General features: G+C 40.8%; 1 long non-coding RNA gene across 3 annotated transcripts; it reads right to left on the bottom strand.

The window, feature by feature from the left end:
- Nucleotides 1-3,445: 3,445 nt before the first annotated feature.
- On the bottom strand, nucleotides 3,446-8,613 carry LOC128320452 (uncharacterized). Of its 3 annotated transcripts, none has more exons than XR_008303970.1 (16): nucleotides 8,544-8,613; nucleotides 8,314-8,367; nucleotides 8,070-8,132; nucleotides 7,925-7,987; nucleotides 7,637-7,696; nucleotides 7,474-7,567; nucleotides 7,215-7,356; nucleotides 6,946-7,112; nucleotides 6,747-6,837; nucleotides 6,109-6,503; nucleotides 5,565-6,021; nucleotides 5,398-5,469; nucleotides 5,156-5,319; nucleotides 4,482-4,918; nucleotides 3,754-4,051; nucleotides 3,446-3,595 (listed from the first exon to the last, which is right to left on the bottom strand). It is a non-coding gene; the product is annotated as an uncharacterized LOC128320452 (long non-coding RNA). The 3 variants fall into 3 exon arrangements; XR_008303968.1 differs by having other exon boundaries at nucleotides 7,236-7,356; XR_008303971.1 differs by having other exon boundaries at nucleotides 5,156-5,259; nucleotides 7,236-7,356.
- Nucleotides 8,614-22,108: the final 13,495 nt, after the last annotated feature.

Raw genomic sequence — 22,108 nt, 5'->3', positions numbered from 1 at the left:
CGGCAAAAAACCCCACTACGGGGGACACATACCGATTACCACATAAGGTCCCCTTAAAGAGCAAAAACTGCATTTACCTGATCAGATGCAAAAAATGCAACAAACAGTATGTAGGTGAAACAAGAACATCAATTCAGAGTAGACTAACGACACACCTCTACAACATTAGAAGAAAGAAAAAGAAAAATACTCACCTGGTTTCTCATTTTCTAAGACATGGGGATCAATTATTGCGAATCCTAGCAGTGGAACATAACCCAAACTGGTCTACAAAAGACAGACAAGAGAGAGAAAAACAATGGATTAGAAGACTTAATACACAATTTCCATATGGACTCAATGAAAAATACTAAACACATACTAGGTTGGGGACTATCCAATCCAAAGTTTTAACTTCACCCTCTCTCTTAATCTTAACCCAACCCAACCCCAAACTGTTATGAGAGTAAAAAAAAAAAAAAAAAACCTGGGGGTGAGTGATGACATGAAGAAAACTCATAAGGGAACCTACCCAGAGTCTCCTCTGATCTGAGAACCCCCCATAATCCTAACTCTAATAGAAAGTACACAAAATAGCCCTAGCCCTAAAAGCTAACCCTGATACCAGCACCTAGACTTAGCTCTAACCTAGCCCTGTCCTTGGCCCCGACTCCTAGCCCTAGCACTCAGCCTCACCCTAACCCCGGACCCAACTGTAACACGTAACCCCAACCTTAACCCTTTAAAAGTGTGTGCATTTGTATGTATTGAGCAGTGGTGTCCAATCTTAGCCACGGAGTGCCGGTGTGGTTGTAGGTTTTTGTTCCATACAAACAGGATCACACATGAATTGTTTGATAATTGAGACCAACTGATTAAACAAGTAGAATGAGGTGTGCTCCTGCTTGTTTGGAAAGAAAAGCTGCAGCCACACCGGCCCTTTGTGGATCAGACACCCCTATTATAGAATTAGGGGTTGATGTATATTTCTTGGAATGATTAGTGGTAAATATCAGATTCTTGGCATCTAAAACAATAAATTAGAGCCTACCTTCAGCCTGCAGGGAAAATGGTGCTATAGGAGAGCAGAGCTGAGTGGGAGTTTGCACCAGCTAGCATGCTCCCTAAAATTAGCATATACAATTGGCCATCCAATAAAAGCAAGGAGCGATAAATTGGAAGCAAAGTTCAAAAATGTAATACTTATACCTAATCTCCTACCCTACTCATTCCAGGCACAGTAAAAACTGTGAAAGCCACCAGAATTACAATTAAAAATGTAAATTATCATTGGCTGTGCAGCATGGAACAATATCTTAAAAACTAACTAGAATTATGGATTAAACATTCCAAGAGGGAAATATTCAATTCAATTAAATTTTATTTGTATCTTCTTATATATGTTCTTTTAACAATGGACATTGTCACAAAGCTGCTTTAAAGAAATATATACATTTTTGCACTTTTCTGACCATATAATACACAATTATACAAGGGAATTATTTATAATTGAAGAAGAAACCCTAGGGATATTTCTAAAAATCAGGTATTGTGGAGTCAAACCAGAAGCTCACCACCGAAAGATGTCAGACAAGTTCTCTGAGGCGAAGAACTCGATTCTGGAGTCCAATTTTACATATGATGTCGGGAAGCACCCGAACGCAAGTTCGACCCCACCGGAGGCTGGCTCCGATGGGCACCGGTAGTCAGCATCAGCAGGAGACCTGGGCTTCCTGCCGCAAGTGACCTGTTGCATTTCCATTACTGAGAAATAAGCTATGGAAAAAATGTGCTCCTTTCTCAGCCCTGGACTTGATGCAGTAGCTAGTATAGAGCCACACAGCAGAGTGAAACACCTGACAAGTTGTTCTGGGACCAACAACAAAGTGGCACCTGGAGGACCCAAACCTGGCACACAAACTAGGCCACAAGATGATGCAGTATGCTGAGTTATGTCACACCGTTGGCATTTCACAACCCTTTGGTTAAGTTATTTTAGGCCCAAATACCTTAAAGGGATCGAGTAAAAATTTTGGGGCCCTTCACAGAACCGTGGCTCATGGAGGCCCCAAACCCAGCATATGTGAAGTAGGCTATGAGCTGATGTAGCATGCCAGGTTTGGTGGACATATGTTGCACAGTTGGCATTTTACAACCCTTTCATCAAGTTATTTTAGCCCCAAGATCCTTTGAAGGGATTGAGTGACATTTTGGTTGCCCTTCACAAAACCGTGGCTCCTAGAGGCCCCAAATCCAGCAAACATGATGTAGACCACGGGATGACATGGGCTGCTGAATTTGGTGGAGCTACGTAGTACAGATGGCATTTTACGACCCTTTCATTACATTAATTTAGACCCAAATACCTTTAAGGGATCGAGTGACATTTTGGGGGCCTTTCACAGAATCGTGGCTCCTGGAGGCCCCAAACTTGGTACATGTGAAGTAGGCCACGAGATGATGTGGCATGCTGAGTTTGGGGAAACTACATCACACTGGCAGCATTTTACAACCCTTTCAAGAAGTTATTTTAGGCCCAAAAACCATTGAAGGGATAGAGGGACATTTTGGGGTCCCTTCACAGAACTGTGGCTCAAGAAGGCCCCAAACATGGCACACATGAAATAGGCCTCGAGAAGACAGAGTACACTAGTGAAACAGGCCACACAATTCAGAATTTGCACAATAAAATTAATTTCATGCATTGCCAAAAATTAAATAAAAACCCCTAATATAATCCATTGAAATTCATTGGGACAGTTTCTCATAAAATTCAAATTCAATTTTTTTTTTGTCTCACACACACAACCACACACACTGCAACATGTAGTGAAACGCTTTTTATGACTGTTCGTGACATAAAATAGAATTTACATAGAAAAAAGAGAAAGTATTTTTTTTTAAAAAAAGATAAAAACAATGTAGGCATTAAAGGATTGAAATTGCCCACATATATAATAAATATTTATAAGGACAGGGTAATACAGTAGTATGCATAGTGTGTATTAAATACGATCAATATATTGCAGAGACAGGACTTAGTCCTTAGCAGCAGTTAAGTGGTAATAGTGCCCTTAGGAATATTGACAGAAGCAGGCGAAGAGGTTGTGCATGAGTGTCTGTGAGCTGTCAGTGAGGGGATCAGTGTGTGGGAGGTAATGGAGGCATGAGCAAAAGGGTGGAAGAAGGAGTAATCACTGGATTAGAGTTTATTCACCTTATTCATCCTGATGGCCTGCAGGTAGAAACTGTTCTTCAGCCTGCTGGTTGTGGAGTGAATGCTGATTGTTCTCTAAATGTCTTCATTTGAGGCCTATATAACTTATGTTAACCACCTCACTCTCTACCTATGAACATCTGGATATATCCTAGGCTGTATGATCCCTTTTTTGATTTGATGGAAACTCTTAGAACATCTTTCAGTGCTGAAACCTTTTAAATAAACACATTGAGACCAAAATTTCTTTACTGGGATTTTATTTAAAGTCAATATTGTGTGTGTCTCTATCTATAGAGAGTGTTGTGTGGTGTACATGTGGATGATGTGTGTATGATCACATGTATGTGCATGTTTATGAATCTCACCCTGAACATGCACTCTTTACCATGGCTTCCTCTGCAGAAAAAATATCAAAAGAATAAATTAATCTCAGTAAATCTTCACACCACACTGGTTGGTATAGAAAAGAGATAGTTCTATTACAAATGTAAACACAATGTTGGGGACAAAGTATCAGCTGATGTTTCAAATGTTTCAAACAGAAACACACTCACCTTCATGGACTGGGTTACCATCCTCCTCAGCAGTCCCAGCCTCCATAAAAATACTCGGACTGTGGCCAGTGGCTCCACAAACATCGTCAGGGGACACTTGATCATCATCAGGGGCCTCCTTAAAAGGATTGATGCTCCGGATGAGGGCTTCATTAACATTGTTAAGGGAAGCTTGAATCTTGTCGAGGGTCTCCATAGCATCATTGATGCCACTGAGTAGCTCATACATCTTCCTCCCCCGGACCGCCAAAGTGTACAAGCGTTGGTCTGGTGCTGGTGGACGGTTGTTTGCAAACATCTGTATGTGTACATCAAAGTAAAAATAAAATACACAAGGAAAAAACAAGTAATCAAGTAAAACAACATGCATTTTTCATTGTCATATGACTGTGCCTGCATTATTTTTGTATTTTCAGGATTACACAGGATGTTTAAAAGTGTATTGAGCAGAGGTGTCCAAGCTTAGCTGCAAAGTGCCGGTGTGGTTGTAGGTTTTTGTTCCATACAAACAGGATCACACATGAATTGTTTGATAATTGAGACCAACTGATTAAACGAGTAGAATGAGGTGTGCTCCTGCTTGTTTGGAAAGAAAAGCTGCAGCCACACCGGCCCTTTGTGGATCAGACACCCCTATTATAGAATTAGGGGTTGATATATATTTCTTGGAATGATTAGTGGTAAATATCAGATTCTTGGAATCTAAAAGCAATAAAATGAGAGCCTACCTTCAGCCTGCAGAGAAAATACTGCTATAAGGATAGCAGAGCAGAGTTGAGCTGAGCTGGAGTTTGCCCCAATTAGCACACTACTGAAATTTTGTAAAAATTGAGTAAATTCTCATTATCTTTTGGCAAGTCTATGTTTATGTGATTGTCGGTCTTCTCTGTGCTGCATCCCATATCCATTTCATTAAGTCCATCAGTCTCGTTTGTAAATTTGATCTTGTCCTTTCCTTCACTAGGCATGTCTGCATCGACATGTTCTTTGTCTTCATCTCCATCAGCTGTGTCTGTCCTGTACCCCGTCTCATTATTTCCTTCACTAGGCATGTCTGCATCAATGTGCTGCTGTTCTTCATCTTTGTCTCCATCAGCTGTGTCTTTCCTGTGCCCCGTCTCATTTCCTTCGCTTGGCATGTCTGCATCAGCATGTTGCTGTTCATCTGATCATTTAAAAAGGAATAATTCCATCAATTCCTCAGTTTAGGGGATACTATTTATATTTTGGAAATGCAATTCCAAATGAAAAATGTTACTCCCTAAATTTACTTTAACTACTTTTTCTTTTTTATACTTTGGAATGAACACCGATGTTTTCATCTCACACTAATATTACCTTTTTAGACCCATAAAAGTTATATGTAGGAAAACAGACAATTCAGTAAAAGATGAAAGCTTACCATAGTAACTCGACGTCCATTTTTGTCTTTAGGTGCAGCGTGGACTTCTGCCTCCATTCCCAACAAGACTCTCCTACGGTGTCCTGTCAGGCAAATTGTGAACCCTGACAACAGGTCAAATAGGTGGTAAAGGTTTTGTGGCAGGGGATTTTGCTCCAGAGTGACTGGAAGATGAAACAAAGGGTATGAATGTACAGGAACTTCTAAAAGAGGAAATGTTTTCATAACCAATGTGTCCTTACCTAAAGCATTCGGTATTGCTCGTCTAGCCTTTTCCAGGAAGGTCTGTATGTGTACTGCATCCAGAATGTTTTCTGAAATGTAATTAAAACATCATGAAAAAGCATTCTACATTACAAGTGACATACCATGAAATATAAAAAAGTGAAGAAACACAAAAAGCAATTACTTGATTTTTTTGGCCTTAACAGCTTGTTTGTGTACAACAAGCCTGCTTGTTATTTTCCTCCGAAGCCTGTCTAGGCTGAAAATTGCCCCCTTCAATTTCTTTTTAGAGGCTCTCACAGTGTCCAGTCGTGCTTCAAGGAGAAATTTCAGGAAAGACCTCACATTGCTTATGTATATTCTTTGTGTTGTTACAGCAAAATTCCTCAAAGAGTGCGCCCAGCTGTAAGGAAAGTGAGAAAGGCACATTAATTCTTAATTAAAAATGTTGACCTGTGAAATCTATACTTACTTTATAAGCTTGATGGGGTCTGATAAGAAAGCAAAATCCATGGTTGGCACCCCTCCACCACTCATGTAAGCCAACCAGGATCGCACACGTGTGACTCTCTGGCGTGCGTTCTCGTTCTGGCGATACGCGACGCCTTCAATATGATTAAGCCAGGTCTGAAGGACTTTTTCTGCACCGAAAGAAAATTCACACGATTATAAGCTTGACATCACAAGGTGAAAGAGAGAGACAGAGAGGGAGTCCATGACAAACTTACCAAAAACTGGAAGTTCCGTCTGTACAGTATTCCTTCTCTCATATTTTCTCCACAGGGGGAATGGGTTTTTATTTTTTAATGTGTTTCTCTTCTTTCAGTTGTTCAGTTACCTTGCAGCCCTTGCAGTTTGGTTGTGTGGTTGGAGCAGTGTCCTCCCTCTCTCTGGTGTCTCCTTCCTCTGGTCCTTGGTGGGGAGCAACCTGGTGTGTAATGACGTCCTTCTGTACCATAATCGATTGCTGAGGGGAGCTTGTTTCATCATCTGACTCGGCCAACATCTCCACATCGAGGGTACTAACCAAGGGAGGGGATGGATTTTTGGCCCGTAATGTTTTCAGTTCCAAAAGATTTGTCTGTTTTTTAGCTTTCGTAAGAAGTTCCTTCTGCTGCACTTCCTGAAGCGAAGAATAAAACAACCATAATGAAAGCTGACCTTTCACAATTGGAAACAAGCTCCCCCCAGATTTAGTACCAGAATGATATTAAATCAGTCACTGATATTCAGACACACAACCAACATTAATACAAGGTATAAAAATTTATTTTATTTTTTTTTTTAAAAAGTGCACATTGTTCAAAACAAAGAACACATCATCCCAGGGCATTAGTGCACTTAAGTTATAAATGACAATACTTACTGTCATATCTGAATGGCATAGTTTCATGTGTTTATCTAAACGCACAAAGTTAGACCTTTTGCAGATAGGGCAATCATTGAGGCCATTATACCTTAAAATCACAGACAAAAAGACATTTATTATTATTTGCAGTTCTGTTAATCTATACCATTTGAAAATGTTGAGGATTCAGGTCTGATTTTATAAGAAGACAACTTACGTGCCAGATGTGTACTGCAGCAAGATCCTGAGCTCCATTTTGTTGAGTACTTTATGGAGGTTTATAAGATGTTGGCGGACATTTCGGAATGAGACGCCACAGAGAGGGCACGGTGCACTTTTTTTTGGCTTTCTTTGCAAACTGGAGGTGGAGGCCCGATACATATTCTGTGAAAACAGTGTGGACTAATTATTTTCCCCCAAAACCTGTACAAAATGCTAAACACAGAAACCTTTATTTATAACACCAAAATGTTGGAAAACTTAAACCTCAAACCCAGGCATCCTTACGAATAACTTCTTCGTAACGGAAAGCCAGCTTCCTCAGCCGACTTCTTATATTCTCTGTTGTCAGATGGGGATGTCTGGCCTCCTCCACTAGCTCTGGGTTTTTTTTCAGAACATGTATTAACTGAAACAAAAAGAAATGTGTAGAAGCCAATAACTAAAGTTTAGGACTGCAAGCATACAGTAATATTTCTGTTACGACCACAAGGATGCACAGTCATAAGGAACTCAACTTACTCACCTGTATGTTATGAATTTTTCTTTCAAATCTCTTTGAAAGTGGTGTCTCAACAGGGAATAAACTCTCTTGAATAAAAGAGTCTCCTGCGTTGGCCCTATGCAGAATATTCTTATTAGCATGTACATGTGCAAGAATTGATCAGTTCCACTGTAGTTTCACTTACAGGGCGTGGAGCATATCGTGGGAGCCCCTCAAACTCTGAGCCTGATGAGTCTGTATCAACCTTAATCATTCAAAATATTTTCTTAGTATGTGTGATTTTCAAAAAAAAATTAGAATTGCCTTTCCACAATAAAAACAGTATTCCCTACATTAATCATTGGTGGAATTACTGTCTTCATATAAAGAATGATATTTTTCTGGAAACTGTCCAGTTTTTTCAGAACAATTAATGTAATAGACAAAAAAATGCCTGTGCATTTGCATTATATATATATATAATGTTACTCACAGACAATGGTTCCGCTGGCTCTTGTTTAAATACAACAGTGTGTGTGGCACGGTCTACAAACACCTAAACAAATCAAAAACAATTATTCCTTTAATCAGTGTGTGTGTGCTACAGTTATTATATATTAGATAGTATTTTAACTCACAAGCAATGGTTCCTCTGGCTCTTCTGTAAAGGCAACAGTTCCTGTTTCACTGTCTGAAGTTACCTAAACAAATTAAAGAGAACGATTCATTTAATTAGGGTGTGTGCGCGTGTGTGTGCGCGTGTGTGTGCGTGAGAGACTAAAGACACCTAAACAAATAAAAAAACAGCGATTCCTTTAGTGCGTGCGTGCGTGTGTGTGTGAGAGAGAGAGAGACTGTGTGTATGAATTATTTTTTACTTACAGAATTGAAATGATCAGTGGTGCTATCCGGTTCGGGTGGTGACGCCATTAAATACTGTAACAGCAAAGTTAAGGCCTCAAAATTATGTTCCAATAATCGCGCATAATGAAAAGAGAAATGAAAACGACTGCATAAATCTAGATTGGATTAGGGATTGATATACATTTTGTGGAATGATTAGTGGTAAATATCAGATTTTTGGAAACTAAAAGCAATAACCTGGAGCCTACCTTCAGCCTGCAGGGAAAACGGAGCTAATTAGGAGAGTGGAGCAAAGCAGAGCAGAGCGGGAGTTTGCACCAATTAACGCGCTCCCTAAAATTAGCATTTATCATTGACCAGCCAATAAGAGCAAGAAGCTTTAATTGGAAGCAAAGTTCACAAACTTAGTACTTACATCTAATCCCCTTACCTACTCATTCCAGGCACACTAAAAACTGTGGAAGCCACCAGAATTACAATTAAAACTGCAAATTGGCTCATTGCAGCATGGAGTGATATCTTAAACCTAATTAGAATTATTCAATTTTATTTGTATATAGCGCTTTTAACAATGGACACAAAGCAGCTTTACAGAAATATATAAATTTTTGCACTGACCATATGACCATATAGTGCACTGTTATAAAAGGGAATTATTTATAATTGCATTATCTGGTGTCACCTAGATGAGGATGGCTTGCCTTTCGAGTCAGTTCCTCTCAAGGTCTCAGGGAGTCTTTCATTGCCACAGTCTCCTCTGGCTTGCTCATCAGGGATAAATTTATACAATTAAACTATTTAACATTTAATCTCTAAAAATCAGGTAGTGGGTTCAAACTGGAAGCTCACCATCAAAGATTTTCAGTCAAGTTCTCTGAGGTGAGGACCTCAATTCTGGGGTCAGATTTTACACAAGATGTAGTAGTATGGGTAGTGTGTATCAAATGTGATCAATATTAATAATTATTAATATTACACAGAGACAGGACTTAGTCCTTAGTAATTTATTATATTGCAAGTATATGTGCAAATATACTTCATCCTGCACAGTCAAAGATGCACCAAGATGTTCGTAAGGGAATTAGGAGTTAATTAATTCTGGTGGCTTTCAAAGTCTTTACTCTGGCTGGTGTTATGGAGTGATATCTTAAAAACTATTTAGAATTATGACATTCCCAGAGAGAAATATTAAATTCAATTAAATTTTATTTGTATAGCGATTTTAACAATGGTCATTTTCACAAAGCTGCTTTACAGAAATATATAAATTAGTACACAGTTATATAAGGGAATTATTTATAATTGAAGAATAAGACTAAACCCTAGGGATAACATTGTACATTTAAAATATTAATCTCTAAAATTTGGGTATTTTGGAGTCAAACCAGAAGCTCACCACTGAAAGTTTTCAGGCAAGTTCTTTGAGGCGAGGGACTCAATTCTGTGGTCAGATTTTATGCAGGATGCCGAGAAGCACCCTGAACACGAGTTTGACCCACCGGAGGCTGGCCCCCAACCGGCACCAACAGACAGCATCAGCAGGAGACCCAGGCTTCCTGCCGCAAGCAACCTGATTTTACATAAGACGTAGTGTCTCTAGGCTTTTCCATTGCTGAGAAATAAGCTGTGGAAAAAATGTGCTCCTTTCTCAGCCCTGGACTTGAAGCAGTAGCTAATACAGAGCCACACAGCACATTGAAACACCTGACAAGTTGTTCTGGGACCAGTTAGATTATTGTGGCACCTGGAGGCCCCAAACCTGGCATATGTGAACTAGGCTATGAGATGACATGGCATGCCACGTTTGGTGGCGCTACGTTGCACTGTTGGCATTTTATGACCCTTTAATTCACATTATTTTAGGCCCAAACGAAGGGATCGAGTGACATTTTGTGGATTCTTCACAGAACCGTGGATCCTGGAGGCTCCAAACTTGGCAAACATGGACTAGGCCATTGGATGATGCGGGCTGCCGAGTTTGGTGGAGCTAGGTCTCACCCTTGGAATTTTATGACCCTTTCATTGTTATTTTAAGCTCAAATACCTTGAAGGGGCCCTAAGTGAACTAGGCCGAGTGACATTTTAGGGGCCCTTCACAGAACTGTGGCACCTGGAGCCCCCAAACAACACACGTGAAATAGGCCACAAGGTGACGCGGCTTGCTGAGGTTGGGGGAACTTTGTCGCACCGTTGGCATTTTACAACTCTTTGGTTAAGTTATTTTAGGCCCAAATACCTTTGAAGGGATCGAGTGACATTTTGGGGGCCCTTCACAGAACCGTGTCTCCAGAAGGCCAATTCAGGCAAATTCATAATTTGCACAATAAAATGCATTTCCTTTGGTTAGTGTCAGGAATTCCAAAAAATAAATAGAAATCCCTAAATCCCTAGCAACACAGTTTTTAGATAGGTCACAGGGTTCTCCTAGGCCAGAAGTTCAATACTGGGGTCAGATTTTCTGTAGGATGTCAGGAAGCACCCCGAACGCGGGTTCGAACCCCGGTAGAGGCTGGCCCCCGATGGTCATCGACAGATGGCATCAGAGGAAGACCCAGTCTTCCTGCCTCAAGCGACCTGGTGTCTCTAGGCCTTTTTGTCCATTGCTGAGAAATAATTGGATTGGAAAAATTGTGCTCTGTTCTCAGCCCTGGACTTTCAGCATGATGCAGTAGCTAGTATAGAGTCACACAACACATTGAAACACCCGCCATGTGTTTCTGGGACTAGTTAGATAACTGTGGCACCTGGAAGCCCCTAACCTGGCATACCTGAAGTAGCCCACAAGATGCTGTGGCATGCCGAGTGGAGCTACATTGCACCCTTGGGAATTTATGACCCTTTCATTACGTTATTTTAGGCTCAAATACCGTGAAGGGATGAAGTGACATTTTAGGGGTCCTTCACAGAACTGTGGCTCCTGGAGGCAGCAAACCCAGCCTACATAAAATAGACAATGAGTTGACACAGGCTGCTGAGTTTGGTGGAGCTATGTTGCACCGTTGACATTTTATGATCCTTTAATTAAGTTATTTTAGGCCCAAATACCTTTGAAAGGATCGAGTGACATTTTGGGGGCCCTTCACAGAACCATGGCCCAAACTCGCCACATGTCAACTAGATCTCAAGTACATGGAGAACACTGGTGAAACAGGCCGCACAGTTCATAATTTGCACAATAAAATGCATTTCCTTTAGTTCACGTCGGGAATTCCAAAAAATAAATAGAAATCTCTAAATCCTTAACAACAAAAGTTTTCAGACAGGTCACAGGGTTTCCAGAGGCCAGGATCTCGATTCTGGGATCAGATTTTATGTAGCATTTCAGGAAACACCTCGAAAGCGGGTTAGAACCGTGACAGAGGCCGGCCCCCGACGGGCACCGACAGACGGCATCAGAGGTAGCCCCCGGCTTCCTGCCTCAAGCGACCTGGTGTCTCTAGGCCTTTTTTGAGAAACAAGCTGTGGGAAAATTGTGCTCTGTTCTCAGCCCTGGAATTACTAGCTACTGCATCATGCTATATAGAGCCACACAACAGGTTGAAATGCCTGCCATGTGTTTCTGGGACCAGTTAGATAACTGTGGCACCTGGAAGCCCCTAAACTGGCATACCTGAAGTAGCCCACAAGATGCTGTGGCATGCCGAGTTTTGTGGCGCTACGTCTCACTCTTGGGAAATTACGACTCTTTCATTATGTTATTTTAGGCTCAAATACCGTGAAGAGATCAAGTGACATTTTTAGGGGTCTTTCACAGAACTGTGGCTCCTGGAGGCACCAAACCCCACACACGTGAAGTAGGCCATGCGGTGATGTGGCCTGCTGAGTTCGGGGGAACTATGTTGCACCATTGGCAATTTACAACCCTTTGGTTAAGTGATTTTAGGCCCAAATTCCTTTGAAGGGATCGAGAGACATTTTGGGCACCCTTCACAGAACCGTGTCTCCAGAAGGCCCCAAACCCACTCCACGTGAACTAGGCCTTGAGTACACGGAGAACACTGGTGAAACAGGCTGCACAATTCATAGTTTGCACAATAAAATGTATTTCTTTTAGTTAACATTGGGAATTCCAAAAAATAAATAGAAATCCCTAATTCCTTAACAACAAAAGTTTTCGGACAGGTCACAGGGTTCTCCGAGGCTAGGAGCTCAATTCTGGGATCGGATTTTATGTAGCATTTCAGGAAAACCCTCGAAAGCAGGTTAGAACCCTGACAGAGGTCGGCCCCCTACGGGCGCCGACATACGGCATAAGAGGGAGCCCCGGGCTTCCTGCCTCAAGCAACGTGGTGTCTCTATGCCTTTTTTTTCCCGTTGCTGAGAAAGAAGCTGTGTAAAAATTGTGTTCTCTTCTCAGCCCTGGACTTACAGCATGAGGCAGTAGCTAGTTTAGAGCCAGAAACACAACACATTGAAACACCTGCCAAGTGTTTCTGGGACCAGCTAGATAACTGTGGCACTCGAAGGCCCCAAACCTGACATACCCAAAGTAGGCCACACGGTGACGTGGCATGCCGAGTTTGGGGGAAGTACGCAGTACCATTGGCATTTTACGACCCTTTCGTTTAGTTATTTTAGGCCCAAATACCTTGGCTTCTGGAGACCCCACCCCTGTGACCCATGATCTAGGCCAAGAGATGATGTGGGCTGCTGAGTTTTGTGGAGGTACGTCGCACCGTTGGCATTTTATGATCCTTTAATCAAGTTATCTTAGGCTCAAATACTTTTGAAGGGATCAAGTGACATTTAGGGGGCCCTTCACAGAACCGTGGCTCCAGAAGACCCCAAACCTGGCAGACGTGAACTAGGCCTTGAGTACACAGAGTACACTGGTGAAACAGGGTGCAAATTCATAATTTGTAAAATAAAATTCGTTTCCTAAGTTAACGTCATGGATTCCAAAAAATAAATAAAAATCCCTAAATCCCAAACAACAAAAGTTTTCGAAGGGGTCACAGTATTCTCCAAGGCCAGCAGTTCGATTCTGGGGTCGGATTTTATGTAGGCTGTAGGGAAGCACCCTGAACGAGGGTTCGAACCCTGCCAGAGGCCGGCCCCCTTTCGGCACAGACAGATGGCATCGGAGGGAGACCCGGGCTTCCTGCCTCAAGCGACCTGGTGTCTCTAGACCTTTTTTTTCCCGTTGCTGAGAAAGAAGCTGTAGAAAAATTGTGCTCTGTTCTCAGCCCTGGACTTACAGCATGAGGCTGTAGCTAGTATAGAGCCAGACAACACAATGAAACACCTGCCAAGTGTTTCTGGGACCAGCTAGATAACTGTGGGACCTGAAGGCCCCAAACCTGACATACCCAAAGTAGGCCACAAGGTGACGTGGCATGCCGAGTTTGGGGCAAGTACGCAGCACCATTGGCATTTTATGACCCTTTCGTTTAGTTATTTTAGGCCCAAATACCTTTGAAGTTATAAAGTGACAATTTGGGGGCCCTTCACAGAACTGTCAAAATATGAACTAGGCCTAGGGTTGATTCATTTCCCTTAATTAATGTCGGAAATTCCACAAAAGTAAATATAAATCCCTAAATTCCTAACAACAAAAGTTTTCATACTGGTCACAGCTTTCTCCAAGACCAGGAGTTCAATTCTGCGGTCAGATTTTATGTAGGATGTCAGAAATCAACCCAAACACTGGTTCTAACTCCCCGGAGGCCTGCCCCCAGCAGGCGCCGACAGAGAGCTTCGGAGGGAGACCCAGGCTTCCTGCCTCAAGCGACCTGGTGTCTCTAGGTCTATCCGTTGCTGACAAATAAGCTGTGGAATAATTGTGCAACATTCTTAGCACTGGACTTACTGCATGTTAGGACAAGAGGTAAGTTCGGGAGAACTATGTCGCACCCTTGGCATTTTACGACTCTTTCATTAAGTTATTTTAGGCCCAAATACCTTTGAAAGGATCGAGTGACAATTTGGGGGCCCTTCACAGAACCGTGAACACATGAACTAATTCTAGAGCACACGGAGTATATTGGTGAAACAGACCGCACAATTCAGAATTTGCACAATAAATTGCATTTTCTTTAGTTAATGTTGGAAATTCCAAAAAATAAATAGAAATCCCTAAAAAACAAAAAGATGGGTCTGTGCTACTTAAAAGTGTAAATGGTTACAGAGTTTTGCATTCTGCATTTTGCTCTGATGAGTTGATTCCAAATGTATGGTCTGTTGTTTTCAAAGGGATATTTATGCCTTTCACAATATCTTCATTCCAAGTTTTTCATCTCAAAAACTTGAGTTCTTCGTTCTAAATTTTGGAACTCAAATTCCAAAAAAGGGATATTTGCCCCTAAATATATAGATTGTTTCCAAGTTTTTGATCTTAAAATTCCAAAAATATGATATTTCAGTCCTTAAATATTCCAAGATCTTGATCTCTTTTTTTCCAAATTTATGATCTCAAAATTCCAAAAAGGGATATTTGCCCCTAATAATTCCAAGACTATGATCTTAAAAAAAATCCAAGTTCTTGATACAGAATTCCAAAAAGGAGATCTGTTGTGCAATTCCAAGATTCCGATCCCAAAATCCAAGAATATGATCCCAATTCCCAAAAGATGACATTTGTCCCTAATTATTCCAAGATTTTGATCCCGATTTCCATTTTAAAGCTCTAGAATTCCAAATATTTGATATTTGCCCTTAAATATTCCAAAATCATGATTTGAAGAATCCAAAATTTAGATCCTGAATTCCAAAAATGAAATCTGTCAGAATAAATAAACAACTGTAAATTCAGATTTCAAGTTTTGAATTCCAGTTCCAAAAAGACAATATTTGCCCCTAAATCCCTAAATTCAATGAAAAACTGTTACTTAGGAGAAATGTTCCTTTTTTTTGGAGGAACATAAGCCCAGCCCTACCAAAGACGTAATCTGGCTCCTAAACATTCCAATATACTAATCTTTATGCATATAAGAGCTCTCAATTCTTCTAAAAATATTAATCTTCATTCCATATTCATGGCCTTCATTTCAAAAGCCAATAGTTGTCCCAATACCCTATATAACACTTGTGCAAATAATGATTCTAATTCCAAACATAGCTGTAAGTTTCATTGATTTGGGACATCCAAATAAGGCCCTAATGTTGGAGGCATGTCTTGGCTTTGTTGGAAAAATGATCCCAAAATTCCAAAGTCAAAGCAAATGTATCAGATGATTATGAAAATATTATTTGATATAGAAAGTATATGAACAATTCTCATCAAATTACAAAGTCAAAACAAAAGTATAGATGAATAGGGGAAAATGCTCTTTGATTTGGAACCTACATGATCGATCATATAAAGTCAGTACAAATATATTAGATGATTATGAAAATATTTTTGATTTGGAATGTACAAGAACAGTTATCATCAAATTCCATAGCCAAAGCAAAGGTATCAGATAATTATCAAAAGATTCTTTTATTTGGAATGTACAAGAAATTATCATCAAATTCCAAAGTTAAAGCAAAAGTATCAGATGATTATTAAAATATTATTTGATATGGAAATTATATGAACAATTCTCATCAAATTGCAAAGTCAAAACAAAAGTATAGATGAATAGGGGAAACTACTCTTTGATTTGGAATCTACATGACCGGTGATTCATATAAAGTCAATACCCATATATCAGATGATTATCAAAAGATTCTTTAATTTGTAATGTACAAGAACAGTTATCATCAATTTCCAAAGTCAAAGCAAAGATATCAGATGATTATGAAAATATTATTTGATATAGAAAGTATATGAACAATTCTCATCAAATTACAAAGTCAAAACAAAAGTATAGATGAATAGGGGAAAATGTTCTTTGATTTGGAATGTACATTACCAATCAATCATCACATTTATAATGTCAATACAAATAATAACAGATAATTATCAAAAGATTCTTTTATTTGAGATGTACAAGAAGTTATCATCAAATTCCAAAGTCAGAGCAAAAGTATCAGATGATTATGAAAATATTATTTGATAGGGAAATCATATGAACATTTCTCATCAAATTACAAAGTCAAAAGAAAAGTATAGCTGAATAGGGGAAAACATTCTTTGATTTGGAATGTACATAAACAATCAATCATCACATTTATAACATCAATACAAATAATATCAGATGATTATCAAAAGATTCTTTTATTTGGAAGGTACAAGAAGTTCATCATCAAATTCCAAAGTGAAAGCAAATGTATCAGATCATTAAGTAGAAGCCTTTATTTGTCACATATACATTTTGCAGCTTCTTAGGAAGCTGAGGTCAGAGTGCATGATCAGCCATGATACAGCACCCTTGGAGCAGATAGGGTCAAGGGCATTGCTCAAGGGCCCAACAGTGGCAGCTTGGCAGTGCTGGGGCTTGAACTCCCGACCTTCTGATCAGTAACCCAAAGCCAATCAATGAACAATGTACATGAACAAGTTCCATCAAATTACAAAATCAAAACAAAAAATCTAGGTGAATAGGGAAAAATGTTCATTGATTTGGAATGTACATGACCAATCAATCATCAGCTTATAAAGTACATACAAATATATCAGATGATTATCAAAAGATTCTTTGATTTTTAATGTACATTTATGGAATTTGGCAGACGCCCTTATCCAGAGTGACTTATATTTATCTCATTCATACAATCAAGCATTTGAGGGGTAAGTCAAAGTAAAAAAGACAAAGCGAAAATATTTGAAAAAATTAGAGAAAAGAATCATAATTTTGGATTATGAAAATGAGCTGCCACATGACAGGAAGTTAGTTTTTTAACCGCTGCCACATCACAGGAAGTGTTTCTTTTTTTTATTTTAAATTAATAGATTTACCTTAGAGCAAGAATGTACAAGGAAGCATTCAACAAATACAAAAAAATTAAATCAGATAAGATAAAATCAAAAGGAAAAATCAAAATCAATGAATAAAAGATTTTAAAAAATCAGAAAATTTAAAAGTTAGGGAAAAAATCATTAACTTGGAATATGCAAATGAGCTTCTGACATCATAGAAGTGTTTTTCATAACCTTTCCAAAAAGATGATTTCTGGTAATTCCAAGAAAACGATCCAATAATGTGCTCCATAGCGCCATCTGGTGGCCGGACAAAAGTTTGATCCAGATCAAATTTTTGGTTCCAAGGTACTTATTCTTTTGAATGGGCAAATTGACTGCTAAATGATTTCTTGGAAAAAATCCAGATTGCCTATTCCGGCCCATGTTAAAATTTCCAAGTTAAAGGTATGGTCCCTAACCCTAACCCCCTAACCCTAACCCTAACCCCCTAACCCTAAACCTTGAATCTCAGCCCTAAACCTAACACCTAACCATAACACTTACCACTTACACTCCTTTTTCTCACACCTGCCCAGCCTTAGATTTGTCAAATGATGGTAAAAAGGATGGGTAGGTGAGCAGAAATATGTCCATACAGACATAGGGGGTTGACCTGCTCAGTCTAGTGGCTCACCCTCACTCTGCTCTCCCTCCCATAACACCTGAAACTAATCAAAATCCGACTGAAAGTGAACAGTGACAATTGAAAAGCCCAGTAATTACCAGAGCTATAACAGTGCTTAACAGGCGCCGGCCCGTGCATTTTCCTTGGCTCCCTATACAACCACGCAGTTTTCGGACTGTGATGGGGGGGGGTCATTGTAAATTCACTAAACCTACCCCAACCCCTAACCCTAAACCCTAACCCTAACCCTAACCCCTCACCCTAACCCTAACCCCCTAACCCCTAACCCCCTAACCCTAACCTCAATCTCCTACCCTGACCCTAACCCGAACCCCAACCCTAACCCTAACTCCAACCCCATAACCTTACTTAACCCTAAACCCAACCCTAACCCTAATCTCTACCTCCCACCCTGAACCCTAATCCTAACCCTAACCATGATCTTCACTTTAACCCCAATTCTAACCTTTTTCCCTTCCCCCTCCCTACCCCAACCTCAATCTCCCATCCTGAACCCCAATTCTAATACCTAAACCTAACTGCTAACCCCCTATCCTAACCCTAAGCCTTATTCCTACGCTAACTCTAATCTTCCCCCTTCCTTATCTTGACCCTCTTTCATTTCCCTGCTCTTCTACTGGAGTGGGTACCATGGCTCCAAGGATATAAACTTAACTCCCAAATCTGTCCCATGAGATTGTACATAAACAGGTAAATGGGAGCTGTAGGTGGACACGTGAGTGTGCATACATGGAATAAAGCTTTCACCCGGGATCCTGTGCTATGATTATTCAGCCGGATATAGGGTGCGGATCTGACTTGGGAAAAACTGCACGCCCTATCCGGTCCCTTAGGTTCCTTTTTTATTTAAATAATGTTGTCCCCCCCCCCTTTTTTTGGAAAAAAATATATGCTATATGTACTTAGTCTTTCCTTTTTTACTATTTTTATTATTTTTACTTTCTTTATGGGGACTCCTAGTCCCTTTCCAGTTCACTGTTCCTTCTGAACTTAGTGGGTATTATTATTCAGCTCTCTCATTTTAACTTTATTGATTTTATTTTCTTAACCATATTTTAAAACACATTTTTTCTTTTTATTTTATATATTTATATATATTATATATATATATATATATATATATATATATATATATATATATTTATTTTTTTATATATTTTTTATTTTACTCATTTACCACTTTAGGATTTTAAATTTGCACTGTTTTAGGATCACCCTTACCCAGGGATCCAAATTATTATTAATATATTTTTTTTGTATTTGAACTTACAGTTTAAGAAAACAGGTCTGGCCTTGTTCTTTTTAACTCTAGAATAGAATAAAGTGAGCCTGTGCACCAAAGAGCATACACTCAACACATGAGGACTTGATCTTTCCCTAACCCTAACCCCTAACCCTAACCCTAACCCTTGGTTCCCTATTCAACCACGTAATAATCTTGCGATGGGGGGAATCATTGTACTTCAACCAATACCTAACCCTAACCCTAATGTCATCCTTAAACCTAAACCTAACACCTAATCCTAACCCTAATTATAACCCTAATATCAGCCTTACATCTAAACCTAACACCTAACCCTAACCTTAACCCTAACTCTAACCCTAATATTAGCCTTAAACCTAACACCTAATCCTAACCCTAACCATAACCCTAATATCAGCCTTACACCTAAACCTAACACCTAACCCTAACATCAGCCTTAAACCTAACACCTAACCCTAACCATAACCCTAATGTCAGCCTTAAACGTAAACCTAATCCTAACACTTACCACTTACACTCCTTTTTCTCACACCTGCCCAGCTTAGTCTAGTGGCTCGCCCTCACTCTGCTCTCCCTCCCATAACACCTGAAACTAATCAAAATCCAACTGAAAGTCAACAGTGACAATTGAAATGCCCAGTAGTTAACAGAGCTATAGCAGTGCTTAACAGGCGCCGGCCCGTGCACTTCCCTTGGCTCCCTATACAACCACGCAGTTTTTGGACTGTGATGGGAGGGGGGGGTCATTGTAAATTCACTAACCCTAACCCTAACCCTAACCCCCCTAACCACGCAGTTTTCGGACTGTGATGGGGGGGGTCATTGTAAATTCACTAAATCTAACCCCAACCCTAACCCCAACTCTAACCCTAACCCCAACCCCAACCCTAATCCTAACCCCTTACCTTAATCCCTAACCCAAATCCTTGGCCCAAACCCTGTACCCTAACCCTACTCAAAATTTAATCCCTAATCCCTAACCCAAAGACCAACTTCTAATCCCTATCCTAAACCCCTGACCCTAATCCTGTAGAGATAGGGGTGTGTAGAGGGGTTTGTAGTGGTCTGGTGAGGTGCGTAGAGGAGTAGGTAGAGGTCAGGTGAGGTGGGTAGAGGGGTATATAGAGGTCTGGTGAGGTGTGTAGAGGGGTATATAGAGCTGTGGTGAGGTGTGTAGAGGGGTATATAGAGGTGTGGTGAGGTATGTAGAGGAGTAGGTAGAGGTCTGGTGAGGTGGGTAGAGGGGTATATAGAGGTCTGGTGAGGTGTGTAGAGGTCTGGTGAGGTGGGTAGAGGGGTATATAGAGGTGTGGTGAGATATGTAGAGGAGTAGGTAGAGGTCAGGTGAGGTGGGTAGAGGGGTATATAGAGGTCTGGTGAGGTGGGTAGAGGGTATGCAGAGGTGTGGTGAGGTGTGTAGAAGTGCGTGCAGTGGTAGGTAGAGGGTTGGTGAGGTGTGTAGAGGGGAGTGTAAAGTTGTGTAGAGGAGTTTGTAGAGGAGTGGTGAAGTGTGTAGACAGGTGGTGAATTGTGTAGGGGGGGGCGTACAGGGGTCGAGAGGTGTGGTGAGGTATGTAGAGGAGTAGGTAGAGGTCAGGTGAGGTGGGTAGAGGGGTATATAGAGGTGTGGTGAGGTGTGTAGAGGTCTGGTGAGGTGGGTAGAGGGGTATATAGAGCTGTGGTGAGGTGTGTAGAGGTCGGGTGATGTGGGTAGAGGGGTATATAGAGGTGTGGTGAGGTATGTAGAGGAGTAGGTAGAGGTCTGGTGAGGTGGGTAGAGGGGTATATAGAGGTGTGGTGAGGTATGTAGAGGAGTAGGTAGAGGTCAGGTGAGGTGGGTAGAGGGGTATATAGAGGTGTGGTGAGGTATGTAGAGGTCTGGTGAGGTGGGTAGAGGGTATGCCGAAGTCTGGTGAGGTGGGTAGAGGAGTATATAGAGGTGTGGTGAGGTATGTAGAGGTCTGGTGAGGTGGGTAGAGGGGTATATAGAGGTGTGGTGAGGTATGTAGAGGTCTGGTGAGGTGGGTAGAGGGTATGCAGTGGTGTGGTGAGGTGTGTAGAGGGGTGTGGTGAGGTGTGTAGAAGTGCGTGCAGTGGTAGGTAGAGGGTTGGTGAGGTGTGTAGAGGGGAGTGTAAAGGTGTGTAGAGGAGTTTGTAGAGGAGTGGTGAAGTGTGTAGACAAGTGGTGAATTGTGTAGGGGGGCGTACAGGGGTCGAGAGGTGTGGTGAGGTGTGTAGAGGGGATGAGCAGTGTGGTGAGGTGTGTAGAGGTTCAGTGTGGTGGCAAGCAAGCATGCAGGCAAGCAAGCAGACAGACAGGCAAAGGTGCTGGCAGGTAGGCAGTCAAGCAGACAGGTATGCAGGCAGGCGATGTGCAGAATGCTTGGGTGTCTTTTTGAACACGCTGAGCATGTACAGCATCTTTTACAATCTTTACTCATATGCCCTTTAACCAAGCATCCAAAGCAAATACCTTCATCCTCAGTAATTCCACACACTCATTATGAGACTTGAATAGCAACCCTTCACATGAATCTGACATGTGCACCATTCTTCACCCTCTTGCTGGAGAATTGTTGATGTATATCACCAAAGAGAGAATCTTGCATAGTTCTAGCCTGCCACTCCATGACATGACATAACAAGGTCACAGAAGGTACTGTAGCCTTTGTTCCAGAATATCGAATGCTGCAGACCTCCATCTCTCCCTTAATCTGTGAGGGAGTGTTGAAACAATTAAGCCTTAGGTTAGAGGGTAGGTTGAGTTCTTCCATGTATTGCAAGTTCTGTGACAGACTGCAGCCTCTTCAAAGAAAGAGTGTGTAATTGGATAATGCCTTTCTATCATCAATGTTCATTCAAGACATTCTATCTTTAATGTCACTCCAGTTTTATGGCCTTCTCCATGTATGCACTAGTGAGCTTTATTTCATCACCCAAAATGATACTCCAACAGCCTGTTTGCCTCAGTATATTGCTTATGTGCCTCCATGTGTAGACAACTCCTGACCAGTTCTTTTGATTTGCCAGAAGTGTACTGCTCCAAGTAATACAACCGGTCCTGGCTATTACTGGTCTT

The sequence above is a fragment of the Pangasianodon hypophthalmus genome, chromosome 15, assembly GCF_027358585.1.
Source record: "Pangasianodon hypophthalmus isolate fPanHyp1 chromosome 15, fPanHyp1.pri, whole genome shotgun sequence".
Taxonomy (NCBI): domain Eukaryota; kingdom Metazoa; phylum Chordata; class Actinopteri; order Siluriformes; family Pangasiidae; genus Pangasianodon; species Pangasianodon hypophthalmus.
The sequence above is the reverse complement of the archived record's forward strand: the minus strand, read 5'-3'. Positions and strand labels throughout refer to the sequence as shown.